Below are 19,904 nucleotides of genomic sequence, written 5' to 3' on the forward strand. Positions count from 1 at the left end.
CTTGGAAGTGTAGTCAGACTTTACACACAATGTCACATGTGTAATTTTCTATCAGTGCACTGTAAAACCCGACAAGTAACTTAACTCAAACCTTTTGTGTAAACAAATATCCTTAAAAACCTGACAAGTTGGGTTTACTCAAACCGTTTGAGGAAAACGATTGCCTTAAACCATTTAAGTTTTAAAACTAACTAGTTGCTGGAGTACTCTGAACTTAATTCAGTTGAGTTCACTGAAAAGAAGATATACATTGCAATTAAATAATTAAGTGATTAATGTTTGTGTGTGAGTGATAATTGTGAATTAGTGATGACCAGCTGCTGTTAACAAACAGGAATTACTGAGGAAGAAAGAGAAACACAAGAACTACAAACTGACTTCAGACCAAGCCTTAGATAAAATACAACTGAAATAAAATACATTAAATCTCTCAAGATCTGATTAAACAACCCCCAACAGCATCAACAGCAGAGCTCCACTTATAATAACCAGACTGACTTTATTTCTGTCAGACGTCCTCTACAGAAGATCTGATTGAGAATTAACTAAGGTTTAGATGAATGTTGATTTATGTTTTCATGTAAAGTAACCATGTTAGAGATCAGTGTTGCTATAGTGGGCTCTTGACCCTTGATTTCTGTCTTAGTTGTTTTTCTGGCTGTTGTAACCAATTTTTTTTTTTGGATGTTGTAAAGATGTGTTTTTGTAAGGTGTTATACACACACTCACACTCTTAGAAGCTGCTTTTATCCAAAGCAATTTACAGTGCATTCAGGTTAGCATTTTTTTTTATGTAACCTGTACCTAGGGTGTTGGGTTTGTTATACTGTATATGATGCTGATAATCATTGATTATTGAAACTGTTTGGAGTCTAATCTCTGATGAAATAGGTGTCTTGCGCACTTAGTTGGATTGATTACAGTAAAAGTGATTCTAAGAGCAGTGGCTCTGTGAAAAATCAAGTTAATATAAAAGAATTTTCTAAACAGTTTTAGTTTTCTATGGTGTCACTTAGTCCACACACAGACATCAATAATCAGCATATGAACCTCAACAATGGTGACCATAAAAAAAAAAAAAAAAACAATGCAGCAGAGCATGCTGGGAGCCATGGATGAGTTTTGTAACTAAAATAGTACCCGACCATGCATTGCAGCAAGGTTTTTTTTTTTCTTCGTAACCATTGTTGAGGTTACATATTCTGATTATTGATGTCTGCTGTGTGAATAATTGACACCATAGAAAGACCAAACTGTTTGGGAAGTTCTCTTTATATTAACCGATTATGAAAGAACCACTGACTTTTTGAAGGCTTTTTATTGTAATCAACTGAACTAACTATAGAACACCTATTTAGTTAGATTTTGAACCTGAACAGCTACATAATTGATGATTATCATCACCAATATGCTGTATAAACAACCAATACCTGATCATATTTTCTCTGGGTTTTTTGAGATTTATAACAAACATGTTTCAAAAACAACACAGGGTTACAACGTCCAAAAAAAAAAATAATCTAAGACGAAATCAAGGGTCAAGGGTCAAGAGCAAACAAACTAAAGCAAACATGATCTAAAGCTAACCCATGTCTTACATGGTCAAATGAAACAATAAATCAACATCTAAACCTTAGTTAATTCTCAATAAGAACTTTGTAGACGTCTGACAGAAATAAGTCAGTCTGGTTACTAATAAGTGGAGCTGGTGATGCTGTTTGGTTAACAGCAGCTGTTCATCACTAAAGCTCAATCAGCACTTAATTAATCACTTGATTACATAATTGCAAAGTTTTAAAACTTACATGGTTTAAGTAAAGGCAATCTGTTTACTCAAACGGTTTGAGTTACTGTGACTTGTCAGGTTTTACAGTGTGTTTGTCAGTTTTAACCCACATTGGCAGCTGTTTTTAATTGAGCATTAGGTTTTTTCTTAGTTTGACACAACCAGGCATTGATAATCAGAACATTCCCTTCTTACAGATATATTGCAGAAGATGGGTTGTTTAAATTTTTTCATATTTCAAACTATAATTCTTCTCAAATTAAAATCAGTCTATTATCCACCTTATTTTTTCCATTTGTAAATTTTATGTTGCGATGCTTCCGGTCTCATCCTCTTCCAGCTATTTTCAGCTGTACAAAACAGCTTGTTTTGCTGCATGATATTGCAAACTTGTGTGTCTCACCATATTATTTGAATACATTATCTTATTTATGAATACAGTGGTTTGTACTGCATACAGTTTTACCATATACTGCACTTTGTTATTCTTCTCGCTATTTCCCTACAGTGGCTAATGAACAGGAAGTCTCACACATTCACAGAAAGCGGCTTACATCTGTCTTGAAAAATAAGATGGATATGGAGGGTTTTTTCTGTTTTTGTTTTTTTTTTGGAATGTAAAAAAAAAAAGTTCACATTGACATAACAAGAAGCATGTAATCAATCATCATTCACATTTTAATACAAAAAGACAGAAAGTGACAGAACAACTTTATATTTAGAATACATTGTAATCTCTCTTAAATAGATGACGACAACCCTAGAATTTTTCTGCCTGTCTTGACTGGTGGACTAGCGTATAGGGGATGTTACCGTTATGGAGACCCCTGCTCAAACTCAGAGGCCCTAAGCAATTGCCTGCTCTGCCTATAGGTTGTCCCGGTCCTGTGTGAATGATAAACGGCACACTCTTTTATGTGTCATTTTATTTTGTGGACAAACTAACAGTTTGCTTCACACATTCAGTTTAATAACATTAAGTTAAAGATAAAGCCTGTCCACAGCGAATCAGGATGCTGTTCAAAATCCTGCAGCACCACAGACAGAAACAGATAATTTTCCATAAAATCACATTATATTTGTCCCAAATTATTGTTAATGTGTAGGCCTACATAATGACTTAATCCTAGGCTGGAAGATTGTGAATTGTGTATCTTTTAGCACGTTTGCCTGTCTGTATGCTTTATAATAGCCATAGATCACACTTTCTCTTTCTGTTTGCTCTGTTTCAAACACTGTACCTCAAACTCAACGCAACTTTAGACTGCTGTCTTGAACTGGCTGCAGTGTGGTGCTGCGCTTCTTGTCTGGAGTGTGACAAATTATGTTCCCTATTGAACGGTCTCTCCCGTTGTGTCAGTGTTTTGACGCTAGCGGAAACTCCTGAAGGTGAGGTGCCGACTGCTATATAAGGCTGAGCTCAGGAAGAAGCTCAGCCAGCTGCTCGCCCCGTGGAAAGAGCCCCAGCAGAAGATTAATATCAATAACACAGTAATTACAAATCGTCTGCCATTTTCACACTAAATATTTTTGCAAATAATAGAAGCAATTAAAGGAAACATAGATCACTTGAGGGGTCTGAAGTACAATAAATCACACATGGGTCTAAAATATCCAACAAGAAAAAAGAAATCGACAGTTAAAGGAAGTTAATATATTTACATCAAAATGAATGATGGCTATAAAATAAGACTTGTAAAATTGCTCATTTACAAATAAAAGCAGAGACTGTCATGTAACATGTAAAGGCATTGATTCTGTTGTAGTGGTATTTTACTGTATGACAATGGTACTTTGCTCATTTCCTGAACCTGATGCTGTAGTCCTCAGTGTTTTTTGCGTCCACAGCAAAGACATCTGAAGAAGTTCCTGTACTGCTGCCTGACCTGAAGGAGAACGAGACGAGAGGAGCTGAGTGACTTCATGAGATAAGTTTAACCTCTGAACTCATGAACCAGAATGAGTTTGTTTATAATAAACCAGGAGAGAAAAGAGGCTTTAGAGACTAGATTTGCACTTTCAGAAGCAAAATTTTTTACTTTCCTTTCATATACTGTGTCTGGAGACACTGAAATGGTTTTGGTCCTGCTTTATATTAGGTGGCCTTAATATACTTACATTTAAATGAATCATTTGATACAATGCACTTATTGTGCTCATATGTTTTTAAATTAACAAATACCTGCATGTAATTACATCTGTAACCTGTCCCTAACCTCACCTGTATCCCACCTCAATAGCAGCAAAAGTGTTTTACGATACAGCAGAGGTGGGACTTTCAAGTCAAAAGCAAGTCTTCAAGTCATATCCCAGGTCCTCAAAGAGTTAAAGTTAATGAGATAATTAAGTGACTAATTAAATGATGATTGTGCATTAGTGATGATCACCTGCTGTTATTGAGAATTACAGAGGATCAGACGTTAATGTTTAATTGGTTAAAATGATGCCACCATCATGGAGATCAGTGTTTGATTTAGTTGTGCTCTAGACTCCTGCTAGGTTGTTCTCTGTATGTGGTGTTGTAGAGAAGAGAGTTCAGTGATATACAATAAATGTATAGTCACAATGAGCTGGTGTGATTATATTGAAAATAATGTTTTTTTCTTTCATACATTTAGGTTAAGAACATACATCCCAGTGAAATTATAACATGCATAAAAAGTACTGCTCTAATATTTACAGAGAGCAAATTTTAAGTCTATGTAGCACATACAGATATTTGAACTCCACTGCTTTTAGACACACAGATATCAAGAACCAGCATATGAATCTCTACAATGGTGACAAACAACAAAATGCTTCATGTTGCAATACATGAAAAACTCCCATAATGCACTGAAGTATGAATAATTATTTGTCACTACTGTTGAGGATCATATGATAAATGTTCATGGCTAAATGTCTAATTCTAAACAAGGTTTTTTTTTCTCTTAATATTGAAGTATTATGGTGGCATTTGCATAATGAGATATCACTTTTTTTTAAGAATCAAAAAATAAATTGAAATCAAGTTCAAACAGTCATCAAAAGCATAAGTTATCTGCTAGTTCAAGATTTGTTTCAGCATTGCACAAATGTTTGCCATGAATCAGTAATGCATTTGCTTAGAAGCAAATTTATCTAAACTGTTAAAAGGCTCAAGTGCCCAACTGAAGCAAATACTGACCACAATTAATATACTGACCAGCCTGAGGGTTGCGCTCTAATGTTGACTGGCAGGCTCAACATACATAGAATGCTATCTTAGAATGCACTTTTATTGTGTTTTGATACTGATTAAGAATGTTACGAGTTGTGGGAAAATTCAGGAGAGGAAAACAAAGAGCGCTGCATTTCCATTTTTCACCACTGATTTACATTGGAATAACGAGAGGCGCTGTTGAGCTCGGGAGGGAAGTGCCAAAATAAGAACAAGACCTCCATAAAAAACAACCGGGATATTATTTAATATCTAGATTTCAGATGAAAATTAAGTAAATGTCTGACCTCATTATTGAGGATACAGTAGATCAGGAAGATGAAGGTTCCCTGCTGGGAGTTCAAGACCAGGAAGAGGATCTCCAGCACCTTACTGCCATTAGTGAAGAAACCCAGAATCCAGGAGCAACCAAGAACCACAAACTGAGCCAGTGTTTTAAACGCCATAATCCTGCAGAGAAACAGAGAAAGAGAGTTAATGTGTTTATTGACTACATTGTTTTGTTAAGAGTGGAAGAACTACAAACAATGCATGTTACTTGGTTTGTTTCATCTGTGAAACTTCAGCGTTGAGATTTTTGAGAGTTGAGTACAGAGTGATGACAATTCTTATGAAGATAATTATGTTTAACTGCAGAAAAAGAAGAAACTTAAATCTAAGGTCACTTTAGTATTTTGGTTTCAACAGCCCAAGTGAAAAATGTCTGTAACTAGAACTTACGGCTAGTATGACACAAACAGGACCCAGAAAACTCCAGATAAAACCTTTATCCATTTTAATCCAGCAACTGTTAAGAAGAAAACACAATATAATAACTGAATGAATTGATCCAAAATACTATTTCAGGTGCTGACTGGTGGTGGTTACTACTGGGAAAAAAAGTGTAATAAACTGCAAATGTATTGTAATCTTCTGGGTGATTTGAAACTGTATAAAATGTATTTATCAGAGAGCAGTGTTGTTCCAAAATATCCAAGCTGTCAGTCATAAACTAAAAAGTGTGTTTGACTTCATGTGGCACTGCACAGACCGATCTGTGTCTGACATGAAGCAATTAATTAATGCATGCCAGTTAGAAATTTTGTGTGACTTGAGATGTGAATTATTAAAGTACTGAAAAAAAAAACATTTATTTTGCTATGTAAAAAATGTCTACAATATCTGTGAAACTGACAAATATAGCATCTAATCTACTTCATCTGTGACAAAGAACACAAACACAACATGAGCATCACTACGGGAAGCAGAATGTGTCCGACTTCACGTCTCTGTTTACAGTTCCTCTGACTACACTGTAAAACCCGACAAGTAACTTAACTCAAACCGTTTGAGTAAACAGATATCCTTAAAAACCTGACAAGTTAGGTTAATCAAACCGTTTGAGGAAACCGATTGCCTTAAACCATTTAAGTTTTAAAACTAACAGTTATGAGTACTCTGAACTTAATTCAGTTGAGTTCACTGAAAGAAGATATACATTGCAATTAAGTAATTAAGTGATTAACTAAATGATCATTGAGCATTAGTGATGAACACCTGCTGTTAACAAACAGAATCACTGAAGAAAAGAGAAACACAAGAACTACAACTGACTTCAGGCACAGCCTTAGATAAAATCAACTGAAATAAAATACATTAAATCTCTCAAGATCTGATTAAACAACCCCACAAACAGCATCACCAGCTCCACTTATTAATAACCAGACTGACTTTATTTCTGTCAGACGTCTACAGAAGATCTTACTGAGAATTAACTAAGGTTTAGATGTTGATTTATTGTTTCATTTGAAGTAACCATGTTAGAGATCAGTGTTTGCTTTAGTTGGGCTCTTGACCCTTGATTTCTGGTTTAGTTTATTTTTTTCTCTGGTTGTTGTAGCCATATGTTTTTGAAACATGTTTGTTGTAACTGAAAATGCCAGAGAAAGTATTATCATGTATTGGTTGTTACACTGCATATTGTAGAGTTGTGACGTTCGCGAACGAACCGATTCTTTTGAACGGTTCATAAACATGAACGATGGGAGCCGAGTCGCGGCTGGAGGGGAGCCGTTCTTTCTGTTGTTCTTTTTTCCTATGCGTGTTTCACACAGATGCACACAAATGAGCTCCTCCGCGAGACAGAACAGTTATAGGGGGAGGGACGCACCCAGCGCAGGCCAACCCTTTATAGCGTGATGATATTAGTTATTAGTTGTGCACACATTAAAAATGTTCTTTTGTGATACTGTTCTTGTATAGAAATTTTTCACTAAAAGCTGTTTTGCACAGACATTCACTGCAGCCCACTTTGTTATTGTTCATTGACTTGAAGGGGCTGATGTCCTATTTGCAAAGTTTACAGTAGTAATAGTATGTAGTATGTAGACATTTCCATTTTATTTATTCAAATTTTATCTACTTTAAATATTTTTAGTTTTCTATCAAAATGTTCTTGTGTGATAACAATGTTCTTGTGTGGAAGTGTTTGTAGTAAAAGCTATTTTGCACAGAAATTCATTGCAGCCGGCTTTGTTTTTGATGTTTATTTGTAAGTAGGTATTGTATGAATAACAGTCAACGTAGCTTTACACACACACACACACACACACACACACACACACACAGAGACACACACGCACACACACTTTGTACTAAAGGTAAATCCAAAATAGTGATGTCACTGTCTAAGCAGAGGGATTTGTGCAACCCTATGGAATATAGTCCACACACGACAAATGAGGTAATAATCAATATTTCAGAATAATTCTAACTCAGATATTGGTGTGTGATATCTGATTTTTAATTATTTGACTACAAATCTCACCTCATCATTCCTCCCAGTGATTATTTCCAGGATAAACTGAGATGCCCCCAAGCTGGCTTCTTAAAACTGACTAAATATTTAAAAAGAGCCGTTCTTTTGAACGGCTCTTTGATCCCCTCAAAGAGCCATAAATCCCATCACTAGCATATTGGTGATGACGATCATCAAAATACGGAATTGTTCAGAGTCCCAAATCTGAATAAAAAGGTGTTGTATAATTATTTTGATGATTACAATAAGAACTATGCAAAGAGCCAGTGGTTCTGTAATAATCAGTTAATAAGATTTTCCAAATATTTTGTGCACATACATCTTTCTTTTATGGCAGCAGTTAGTCACACACAGACATCAATAATCAGAATATGAATCTCAACAATGGTGACAAAAAAAGAAGAAAAAAAAAAAAACATGCTGCCTTGCATGCTGGGTACTTTTTTTATGGTCACCATTGTTGAGGTTCATATGCTGATTATTGATGTCTGTGTGTGACTAATTGACATAATAGAAAACCAAACTGTTTGGAAAATCGTTTATATTAACTGATTATCACAGAACCACTGAATCTTAAAACACTACAAACAACGCAACTTATTACATGACACATGTTTTATCAGAGATTGAACTCCAAACAGCTAAATAATTGATGATTATCATCAATGTATAGTATAACAACAAACACCTAGGTACAGGTTAAGTGAAGGCAGTTTGGGTTGCTTTGAATAAAAGCAGCTTCTAAATGTATGTATATATACATATAACACCTGATAATGTTTCTTCTGGGCTTTTGTGTTACAACAAATATGTTTAAAAAACATATTGTTACAACAGCCAGAAAAAAACTAAGACAGAAATCAAGGGTCAAGAGCCCAACTAAAGCAAACACTAATCTCTAACATGGTTACTTCAAATGAAACAATAAATCAACATCTAAACCTTAGTTAATTCTCAATAAGATCTTCTGTAGACGTCTGACAGAAATAAAGTCAGTCTGGTTATTAATAAGTGGAGCTGGTGATGCTGTTTGTGGGGTTGTTTAATCAGATCTTGAGAGATTTAATGTATTTTATTTGTTTATTTTTTCTAAGGCTGTGTCTGAAGTCAGTTGTAGTAGTTCTTGTGTTTCTCTTTTCTTCAGTGATTCTGTTTGTTAACATCATGTGTTCATCACTAATGCTCAATCAGCACTTAGTTAATCACTTAATTACTTAATTGCAAAGTTTTAAAACTTACATGGTTTAAATCAAGGCAATCTGTTTACTCAAATGGTTTGAGTTAAGTTACTCGTCGGGTTTTACCAGAGGTGGGACTTTCAAGTCAAAAGCAAGTCTTCAAGTCATATCCCAGGTTCTCAAAGAGTTAAAGTTAATGAGATAATTAAGTGACTAATTAAATGATGATTGTGCATTAGTGATGATCACCTGCTATTATTGAGAATTACAGAGGATCAGATGTTAATGTTTTATTGGTTAAAATGATGCCACCATCATGGAGATCAGTGTTTGATTTAGTTGGGCTCTTGACTCGTGCTAGATCTCTCTCTGTAGCTCTGTATGTGGTGTTGTGGAGAAGAGAGTTCAGTGATATACAATAAATGTATAGTCACAATGAGCTGGTGTGATTATATTCAAAATAATGCTTTTTTTCAGAAGTTTAGGTTAAGAATAATTGTCCCAGTGAAATTACAACACACATAGAAAGTTCTGCTCTAATATTTACAGAGTGTGAATTTTAAATCTGTGTATCACATACAAAAATTTGGACTCCAGTGCATTTAGACACACAGATATCAAGAACCAGCATATGAATCTCTACAATGGTGACAATCAACAAAATGCTTCATGTTGCAATACATGAAAAACTCCAATAAAGCACTGCAGTATGAATATTTATTTGTCACCACTGTTGAGGATCATATGATAAATTGTTCATGGCTAAATGCCTAATCTTAAACACGTTTTTTTTTTCTTAATATTGAAGTATTGTGATGGCATTTGCATAATGAGATATCACTCTTTTCTTAAAGAATAAGACATACATTTAAATCAAGATCAAACAGTTATCAAAAGCATAAGTCACCTGCTAGCTCAAGATTTGTTTCAGCATTGCACAAATGTTTGCTATGAAACAGTATTTTATTTTGCTTAGAAGCAAACTTATCAAAACTGTTAAAAGGCTTAAGTGCCCAAACTGAAGCAAATACTGACCACAATTATGGTGGAAAATTTTTTTTTTTTTTTTTCCATTTGATTTGATTTAATGCAAGGCTGTGCTTAAAGTCAGCTGTATTTTTTTTTTTTTTCTTCAGTGATGTTGATTGTTAACAGCAGGTGTTCATCACTAATGCACAATCATCACTTAATTAGTCACTTAATTATCTCATTAACTTTAACCCTTTGAGGACTTGGGATATGACTTGAAGACTTGCTTGTGACTTGAATGTCCCACCTCTGGGTTTTACAGTGTACAAGTGGCAAGTCTCGCTGATCAGTTACATCCAGCTGCAGCTGAAGTTGATCAATGAAGTTGATCACACCTACCTGTCTTTATATCATCTAATCAAATCCAGTTTTAAAAAAGCAACTCACTTTTTTGTGGTAGCCTTCAGGAACCAGACCGACAGACACACAGACCACAACCAGAGCAACCAGATATCCAATCACACACAGGAATCCACTGCTAAGCACCTCCCTCTTTTTGGAGCTGATCTGTGATAGGTTCTTCACACAGATGAAGAGCAGCACAGCTTCAATGAACATCCACACAAAGCCGGAGAGAAAGAGGAAGTGCAGAAGTCCTGAGATCACGGCACACAACACCTGGAGACCATGAGAGACAGTTATGATGATTCTCAGTGATGCTGTGTTGAGCTGTAGGGCTCCTTCATTATTCTTACCTGCAGAGGCCGTATGAGGCTCAGGAACCGCTGTGTCAGCAGAAACAGAAGGTGGGCCAACAGAAGACTGATGCAGATGTTGATTCTAGCCACATTATTCACTCCAGGACTCCACTGACAAAGGGCAAAGGTCAACAGGGCCAAACTGAAGAACACCATCCCCACGATCACACACACCAAATTCAACAGCTCCATCAGTGAGTCGCTCTGAGAAAACATGTGAGAGAACATGAGTGCCAAATCTGTGCTGTTCTTCAGTGTTCACTAGAAATGTTCTGTACCTCTGGTGGGTGGCTGGATCCCCCATGATGAGAGCGAATGTGGACAGATGATCACAGGAACACACAGTGTAGCTGCTGTTGGTCTTTAAAACAGAACAACCACCTACAATCCACTCGCTGATATTCCAGTACACACAGGACAGAGAACCGCTGGGATCAAACTCCTGCAAAAACAAGAAGAAAGTATCAGAACACTGAATATTAGATGTTTTCAGATGTTCATCAGTGCTCTGATTAAACAAAAACACATTTCAGTCTCTCACTCTGATGTGTTTGAGGGTGAAGTTGACTTTGGTTAGTTTAGTGTTGGTGGTTTTGGGAAGAGTAGCTGAGATCACAGTGGACATCATGGTTTTAATCGTGTCATTGGATGTGTTGAAGAAGTCTGGCTTCAGTAAATTCTCCATCGTGTTGTAGCTCATGAAAGCCACAGCAGCTGATTCTGTTTGTGAGAGAAAGAGAAAGAGATATTATGTTTTAAAAATCATAAAAGTAGTTATTAAATGTGGTTTAGCGGTGGTGTGATTTTTTTTTTTTTGATTTTTTTTAATCACGCTGAAATATTTAGACATACTTTCATTGTTGTTCTTGGCGATCCCAATGAGATCAATGTCCACAGAAGAATTTGTCGTGTCGAGTCGAGGGATGTTCTCTAAGGTGACCTGAGGTCCAACCATGAAGACTTGACCCTCTGAATAAATGCAAACAAGCACATGCTATAGTAATTTATTTACAATATTTATCTTTTTTATTGTTATTAAAGTGTTACGTCCCAGGACATATAAGTGGAAGTGTTTTTTTTTATTTTGTGTCATCACAGAATGTGTGCATTTGCTCTGTTTGTTTTGCTTTCTCTCTCTCAAATGCTGATAAGGTGGAATAAGTGTATGGCGTTATTTTTTAGTCAAAAGTTATGAGCGTGTAAGACATGCTCACGAGCACATTATGTTATTTCACACGCGCAATAGTCAAATGTTAGCTGGCATGATAAAAGTACTCGCGCACAAATTCAACAACCGAGAGGTGTACATGTAGCTGCGAGTGAGCGCCTGGCATACATAGGTTAACTCTGCTTGTACAGTGGAATCCTGCTTGCGCAGTGAACTTCTGCTCGCTTGAGTCTACATGACTTTTGACAATTTGGGGGCGGAAACCAAGGAGAGCACTGACCCTCTTATGATTGGTCACTTTCACACAGGGACATCCTTGAACCTTGATTGACAGTTCTCATTACAGGAAGCACAGAGTCAAAGTATCTGACGGAGTTCAGTCATTCAATTAACACTGCACAGTTACGGAAGCAGATTAGTCTCAAATATAATTCACGCAAAACACACAGTGGACGGAATGGCGGCGACACCTACTTAACAAAACGTAGGCTTCATCGTTCGCAAATATATACATCGATGGTAATTGATTTATCTACTGATTTATTAATTGATTTATTAACTATGATCTGCGCAGAATTTTATACATGCAGAGACATTTTAGGTATATTAGAAAACTCGTTCTAATTCATTCCCACTCTTCTTCGGTGGTAACTTAACCCAACTCCGTGCTTCATAAGAGGGTCAGTGCCCTCCTTGGTTTCCGCCCCCAAATTGTCAAAAGTCATGTAGACTCGAGGGAGCAGAAATCAGCTGAGAGCGAGCAGAAATCCACTGCGGCAAGCAAAAAACAGCACGCCGCGAGCAGAAGCCCGCTGCGCGCGAGCAGGATCCACTGAACAAGCAGAGTTAACCTATGAGAGTATGCAGGCGGCTCGCTCGCAGCTACATGTACACCTCTCGGTTGTTGAATTTGTGCGCGAGTAGACTTTTATCATGCCAGCTGAAGGTTCATTTTTGCGCGTGTGAAATAACATAATGTGCTCGTGAGCATGTCTTACACGCTCATAACTTTTGACTAAAAAATAACGGCATATAAGTGGATCATTCCAAGTACACCCAGCTGCAGCCTGCAGATCGAGGTGGGGCTACACCTGGGGCGGGGCTGCATGTCGCTCCGCCCCATACCTTCTCTGATTGGTTTGATCGTCTTTCATAGACATTCACAGTAAAACCCCCAGTGTTAAATTAACACTCACAGTGTTTATATAATCCACACACAGAGTGTTAAAAAAGTAACACTAAAGCAGTGCTAAAGTTAAAGAGATAATTAGTTTAGTAATTGAGTGATGATTGAGCATTATTGAAGAACATCTGCTGTTAACAAACTGAATCACTGACAGAAAGAGAAACAAGAACAGAGCAGAAATACAAGAACTACAACTGACTTCAGCCACAGCCTTAGATGAAAACAGCACAAGATAGAAGACATTAAATCTCTCAAGATCTCAGCAGAGGATGATTAAACAAATCCACAAACAGCACCACCAGCTTCACGCATCACTAACATGATTGCTTTTAGATGTTGTTTTAGTTTTGTTATCAATTAAGTTACCATTATCGAGGTCAGTGTTTGCTTAAGTTGAGCTCTTGACACTTGACTTTAGAACACTCGAATATCTTTGGTTGCAATAACTGTGTGCTTGTTTGCACATGTTTATTATGGCGTGAAAAAAAAGATTGATTAGGAGTTGTTTATGTTTCAAAAATATATTTTCAGCATAAAATGGCAATGATGGTGATAATCAACATAAAGCTCCATGTTGCAGTGCATTCTGAGAGCACCAATCAAATATGTTTATTGTCACCATTGTTGAGCTTCATACACTGATTGTTTATTGTTTTTTTTATGATGATGTTTTTTAAAACTTCTTGGATTTATTTTTTTTAAAGTCTTTCAGATTAATCAAACTGTTTGATCAAGCTTTGTATTTCATGTGATCACTTAATATAAAAAAAAAAAAAAAAAAAAAAAAAAAAAACCTTAAACCAGTCAATAATTATGCTATGGACAAAACTAGGGAATGCTAATAAATGCTGATGATTTTTCTTATTGAAACATAAACAGCAACACCCAACTTCCATAAGAAACACGTTCAAACAAGCACACAGTTATGGCAGACCAAATAATCTAATGCTTCAAAGTCAAGGGTCAAGAGCCCAACTAAAGCAAACACTGACCTCGATAATGGTAACTTCAAACAAAACTAAAAAATCAACATCTAAAGTCAATCTTGTTAACAATGCGTGAAGCTGGTGATGCTGTTTGTGGAGTTGTTTAATCATCCTCTGCCGAGATCTTGAGAGATTTAATGTCTTCTTCTATCTTGTGTTGATTTCATCTATGGCTGTGGCTGAAGTCAGTTGTAGTTCTTGTATTACTGCTCGTCTGCTTACCACAGCAGGTGTTCTTCAATAATGCTCAGTCATCACTCAATTACTAAACTAATTATCTCATTAACTTTAACACTGCTTCATTGTTACTTTTTTAACACTCTGAGTGTAGATTATATAAACACTGTGAGTGTTAATTTAACACTGGGGGTTTTACTGTGTAGCTACACTGTTAAAAATCGCTGTAAAAAAACGGCCAAATTTTGACAGTAACATTCTGTTTTCCATTAAAACAGTGCATTCTGGGTAATATTTGTCATTTTCGAGAAAGTAGCCTGCTGCTATATATGGTGAATAAACAGTGTTCAAAGTCGACACTCAGAGGCTGTGTTTCAAATCACACCCTACACCCTCATTCACTATTCCCTACATGAGTTTACTAATATATTCCACCTGACAGAGAGAATGAAAAAAACTAATGAGTGAATTCAGACAATGATGAACAGCTGCTGTTAATGAGCAAAATCACTGAAGAAAAGAGAAACAAGACAAACACATGAACTACAACTGACTTCAGCCACAGCTTTAGATGAAATCAACTGATTTAAAGATTTTAAACAATCAACAAACAGGGTTTACCAGCTTCACTCATTACTAACCAGACTGACTTTATTTCTGTCAGACATCTATAGAAGATCTTATTGAGACTAAACAACAGTTTAAATGATGCTGTTTTTATTGTTTCGTTTGACGTTACCATTGTGGAGATGAGTGTTTGCTTTAGTTGTGCTCCTGACCCTTGACTTTTGAACATTAGTATTTGTTTAATTGCTATAACTGTTTTGTTAAGATACAATTGTTATAGCAAAATGTTTGTGGATGGTCAAGTGATGTTGGGGTTTTTGAAATAGCCATAATCTGTAATATGTGTTTAAAGTTATGATGAATTATATGATTGAATTGCTTGAGTGTTAAATATATTTTTGTGATGAGCTTGAGCAGTGGTTTAATATATAAAATTAAGAATTTAAAACATTTCATGTTTAAATTATTTTTGAACTACCATCTCATTAACACTCAGAGAGACATCAGAATCAGCATATGAATCTCAAACAATGGTGACAATCAAAAGCTTCATTATGCAATGCATGCTGGGTACCCCCCCATTACTCCCAGCATGCATTGCAGCATGAATAAATTATACTGCTCAATTGTCCACTTGTTTCCTTGGATTCTTACTATGTTTTTATTTTTGCTTTTGTGTTTGGCTTTAGTAGCATGTTTTGTGATGTTCAGAACTGATCTGTTTATATATTTTTTAGATTGTCACCATTGTTGAGATTAATACGCTGATTATTGACGTGTCAGTATAAATTACAATAAACCTTTTAATTGTTTTCAAATCAGTATGAGAAGAGACACCAGATAAAATCAGTGAATCTGAAGCAAGAGAACAATGCTATGAAACAACAATGGCAGGTTTTTTTTTTTTGTGCCATAACAAACATGTTCCAGAAACACATTGCTACAGCAGCAAAAGTTAAGGTTCAAGAGCCCAACTAAAGTGAACACTGATCTCAATCATGGTAGTGAACAAAAAAAGAAGAAGAACATCTAAACCTTTGTAACTCTCAGTAAGATCTTCCTGTAGATGTTTCACAGGAATAGAAGTCACTCTGGTAATAATTGAGGCTGGTGAAGCTGTTTTAGCAGTTGTTAATCAGATCTTGAGAGATTTAATGTCTTTCATTTCAGTTGATTTCATCTAAGGCTGTGTTTGAAAATTGTATTTCTTGTGTTTCTCTTTCATTCACTGATTCCGTTTGTTTAATAGCAGGGTGTTCATCACTAATGCTCAATTATCACTTAATTAATCACAGAATTGTCTCATTAACTTCAACTGATTCAGTGTTACTCTAACACTCTGTAGTGTGCACACATTATAAGTGTTCATTCAAAACTAAGGATTTTGTTGTGGGGTTTTAAAGAGTTTTAAAGATATAAAAATGACGAAACAACAGCATGAAACGTAATTTAACAGCAATAAAACCGTAATTAATTTACGGCAATGAACTGTAGAAAAACAGTAACATGCTGGCAACCAGAGCTGCCAGGTAGATTACCGTTAATTCAAGGGAAAAACAGCAATATACTGTAAAACGTAACAGTCAGTTACCAAGCAAAACAAGTAATTAACTAAAATATTAGTAGATGTTGTTATAGAAAAAATGTTGTTATGCAAAGTCATACACTGATGATGAGAGTAAATACTGAACTCATCTGTATTAATGTGTGTTTTGCACAAGAGAATCTGGTAGTTTTAATGTAGTTTTGTGGTTCCCATTGTGCTGGAGAGTAGAGTCTGGGGTTTTGCTTCAGCTTCATCATGATGAGCCACAAACACTAATCTTCTGCTGCTTTATATAAGACAGTAAATGTGGAGTTGCTGATTCAGTGACAATCTCTTACTAAGCATTTTAGTACATAAGTGTGTACTATTGCTAGTTAATGACGTTCTACCAAAGATTTGAGTAAAAATTTGTGCTTTGTTTTGATTGCACTTTCAATGTTTGCAGTTTTACATTAAGAAGTATTTCTTTTTTAGTGGATTCAAATGAAATAAGTTCACTGGACTAACACCATCTAAACAGTAGTTTTTGTTGTTGTTGTTTTTAACTTGAATGGTTTGAAGCAATCGGTTTCGCAAATGAAACGAGTTACCACATTTATAATAACGGTAACATACTGTAAAAATGAAGAGCTGTAAATTAACTGTAGAGAGCTGTAAACTAACAGTACAATGCTGGCAACCACAGCTGCCAGTAGATTACCGTTATTTTACAGCGCAATTTTTTACAGTGTACATGATAGGAAATGTGTGTAGTTGGTGTAGAATGGAGTATGTTGTTTAAAAAGCTAAAAATACTGTGCAGTTTTACAAAGCCTTCATTACAATTCACAGATGTTTATTCTTAACTTGACTCACTATGTCTGATTTTTTGAATCACAAGATGTTAGCTGCTGCAAGTTTAATCTTCTGGACAGGTGAATTCACAAATGAATCATTGGGACATTCTAAAACACTTAAGTGAAAGTACGTGGCTTTATGCCTTAAAACTGTGTTTTAAAAAGACCCAAACTCATTAAACAAACTTTTAATAAAGCATTCTATTCACAGAAAAGCGATATGAGCCCAGGAATACGAACACAACATGTTAATTATGCATTAAGCATTTTCCCTCCCATAACCTGCTGTCTGTAAATAGAAATGCTTTATTAAAAATGTTTACTGAGTTTTGGTTTGGTCTTTTTAAAACACGTTTTAATTCATTTCGCCACGTTAAGCGTTTTCCTTTTAGGCCAATTGTTTTCTATGGGAGGAAAACGCTTAAAATGTGGCTTATTCAAGGATGTGCATTTATTACATGGACTGAGTAAAAACATTAAAAGTGTCTAAAATGTGTGCACATCACTGAAAGATATATTAAAGTTTAACTGTTAAAATGTATGAAACTCTTTGCTGAAATAACCACAATCTTAACAACTGCACTAAAATAAGAGCACAATGTGCATGACATTGCTTCGTTACTATAGCAACAGATTTCAGAATCCTTTCAGAATCATCACTGGCTGATAGAAATAAAAGTTTCTCGATTTCTTCACTTTAAAATAATGAGGAGCAGCATATTTTCCTGAAATAAAGGGGAGGAAAAGTCTATGCTTTGCAATGTAATAAAGAAAATTAAAGTTTTTAAATGGGGGAAAAAATTGAATGGCACACAGCAGACACATTAGCCTGTTGCAGATAATTATACTTAACAATAATTGTCTTTTCATGCTATATAAATTAAAACAATACTGATACATCCTTTTCATTTCCTTTCTTATATTCTGATGATATGAAATAATCAAATTTTCAAAAATTATTTAATTCATAAAGACAGTGTTGTAGTCGAGACCAGCTCATTCGAGTACAGGGGTAACTGCAGCCTGGAGCAATGGGCGTGCCGAAAGGTAGGGGCGTGCCAAAAGGTTTCTTATTGGTGAAAGGTGTTTTACTGTGTTGGCCAATCAGCGGTAAATATACATGTACTAATTTCATTTAGACAAGAGAAGGTGTCGGCGATGAGACGTGAGGTATATTATTCATCCATCTAACTTTATCTATACTTTATTATACACACAAATATGTATATTAAGATAGCTTGTTACAAATACGATCGTAATTTTTTCCTTTGCGTTATATCTTGCAACTTTAGTAATTAGTTTATTGTTGTTGACAGACATACTGTATGTACAGTGAGACAAAACGATGACCGCATCTGCATCGAAGGTGAAGCTCTCAGAGCTGATAGTATATAACTGCGTCCTTTTTGTTGCATACAGTACGAATACATCCTGTAAGTATAATAATTATTACCCCCTCTGCTAATACCACGTGAACTAAGATCCATTCACAATCTATGAAGATGATTAGACAAAATCAAAACTAATTCAGAGTTTGTTTTCTACCTTGCTGCTAAGGTATCCAACTAATGCCGAGGATTTCAAGTTGCCACACACTGGTTTGTGAAGACCCTTCCACACGTAACAAATGATATCTATAAGAAGCTACATTTCTTTATTTGCTGGAAACTGACATTCTTGATAGTAATCAAAAACAACCCGATTGTGTTTTAAGCTTCCTAATGCGACCACCTGACGCGCTTTTGATATTTCATCCCGCGCTAAACCGGAAACGCAGCGGATTGTTCTAAAGCAGAACATGCACCACTTGCAGGTTATTGAGATTTGGAGTTCCTCAAAAAAGAATGAAGGCACTTATTCAGCAAGATCATAAACATGAGTAAGTCCTCTTTTATTTATTTATATACTGTGTACTAGTTTTCACATAACTTTAACTATTTTACTAGTTAGATTTCCAAAGACTTTTTCCAACTATAATGCGACTAATGTTATCAGTAAATATTATGAGTTTCGAATAACAATATACGCTACTCTACCATATCAAAAGCTTGATGTACATATCTAAATTAACAATACAATGTAACTGTAACAAATTTAACAATCATTGTCTTCTTTCAAGTTATCCCCCCTAAAAAAACTAAAAAAAAAAAAATATATTCTCAGCTCTTTTCAACATTAATAAAATATCATAAGAATAGTATAATAACACTCTGATAATAAGCACAGATAAATGTTTTTTAGTAGAAAAATAAGTGATTGTGAAAATGGATTTCTGAGATTGGGTGGACTGGAGTAATGATGCAAAAATTCATTTTGACAGTCACTTTTGATTGTCCTACTGAACTGGTTTAACATGCACTCACAAGTTTTGAATATTAAAATTATGTTGTGGGATAATTAAATATGCTAAATAAACTACAAAACTAAAAATGATATACATTTATTTTGGTCCTCAACATTCTGTCTTGAACTCACCCCTCTCAGTGACAACAGCTGACTGAATGGGCTCATTATGCAGCTCATTAGCAGGCCTTTGGTCGTCCGCAGTGTGACAGAATTTGATGAATTTGAAAAGCGTTTATTAATTTTTTTTTTATTATTTATTAATTTATTTACCTTATACATTAGCCTTCTAATTGTTTTTGCACTTTTTTATATACATATAATTATTTTTTTTTTTGTGTCTGAGAGTGCAAGTGCAAGTCTGCAGCCAGACCCTTTTCCATTATATTATAATATAATTGTACTGCT

The 19,904-nt window shown here is 35.4% G+C and overlaps 1 pseudogene; it reads right to left on the reverse strand.

The window, feature by feature from the left end:
* Positions 1 to 2,486: 2,486 nt before the first annotated feature.
* LOC109046836 overlaps positions 2,487 to 19,904 on the reverse strand; it is a 20,538-nt pseudogene continuing 3,120 nt past the window's right edge.

This window comes from Cyprinus carpio, chromosome A1, assembly GCF_018340385.1.
Source record: "Cyprinus carpio isolate SPL01 chromosome A1, ASM1834038v1, whole genome shotgun sequence".
Taxonomy (NCBI): Eukaryota; Metazoa; Chordata; class Actinopteri; order Cypriniformes; family Cyprinidae; genus Cyprinus; species Cyprinus carpio.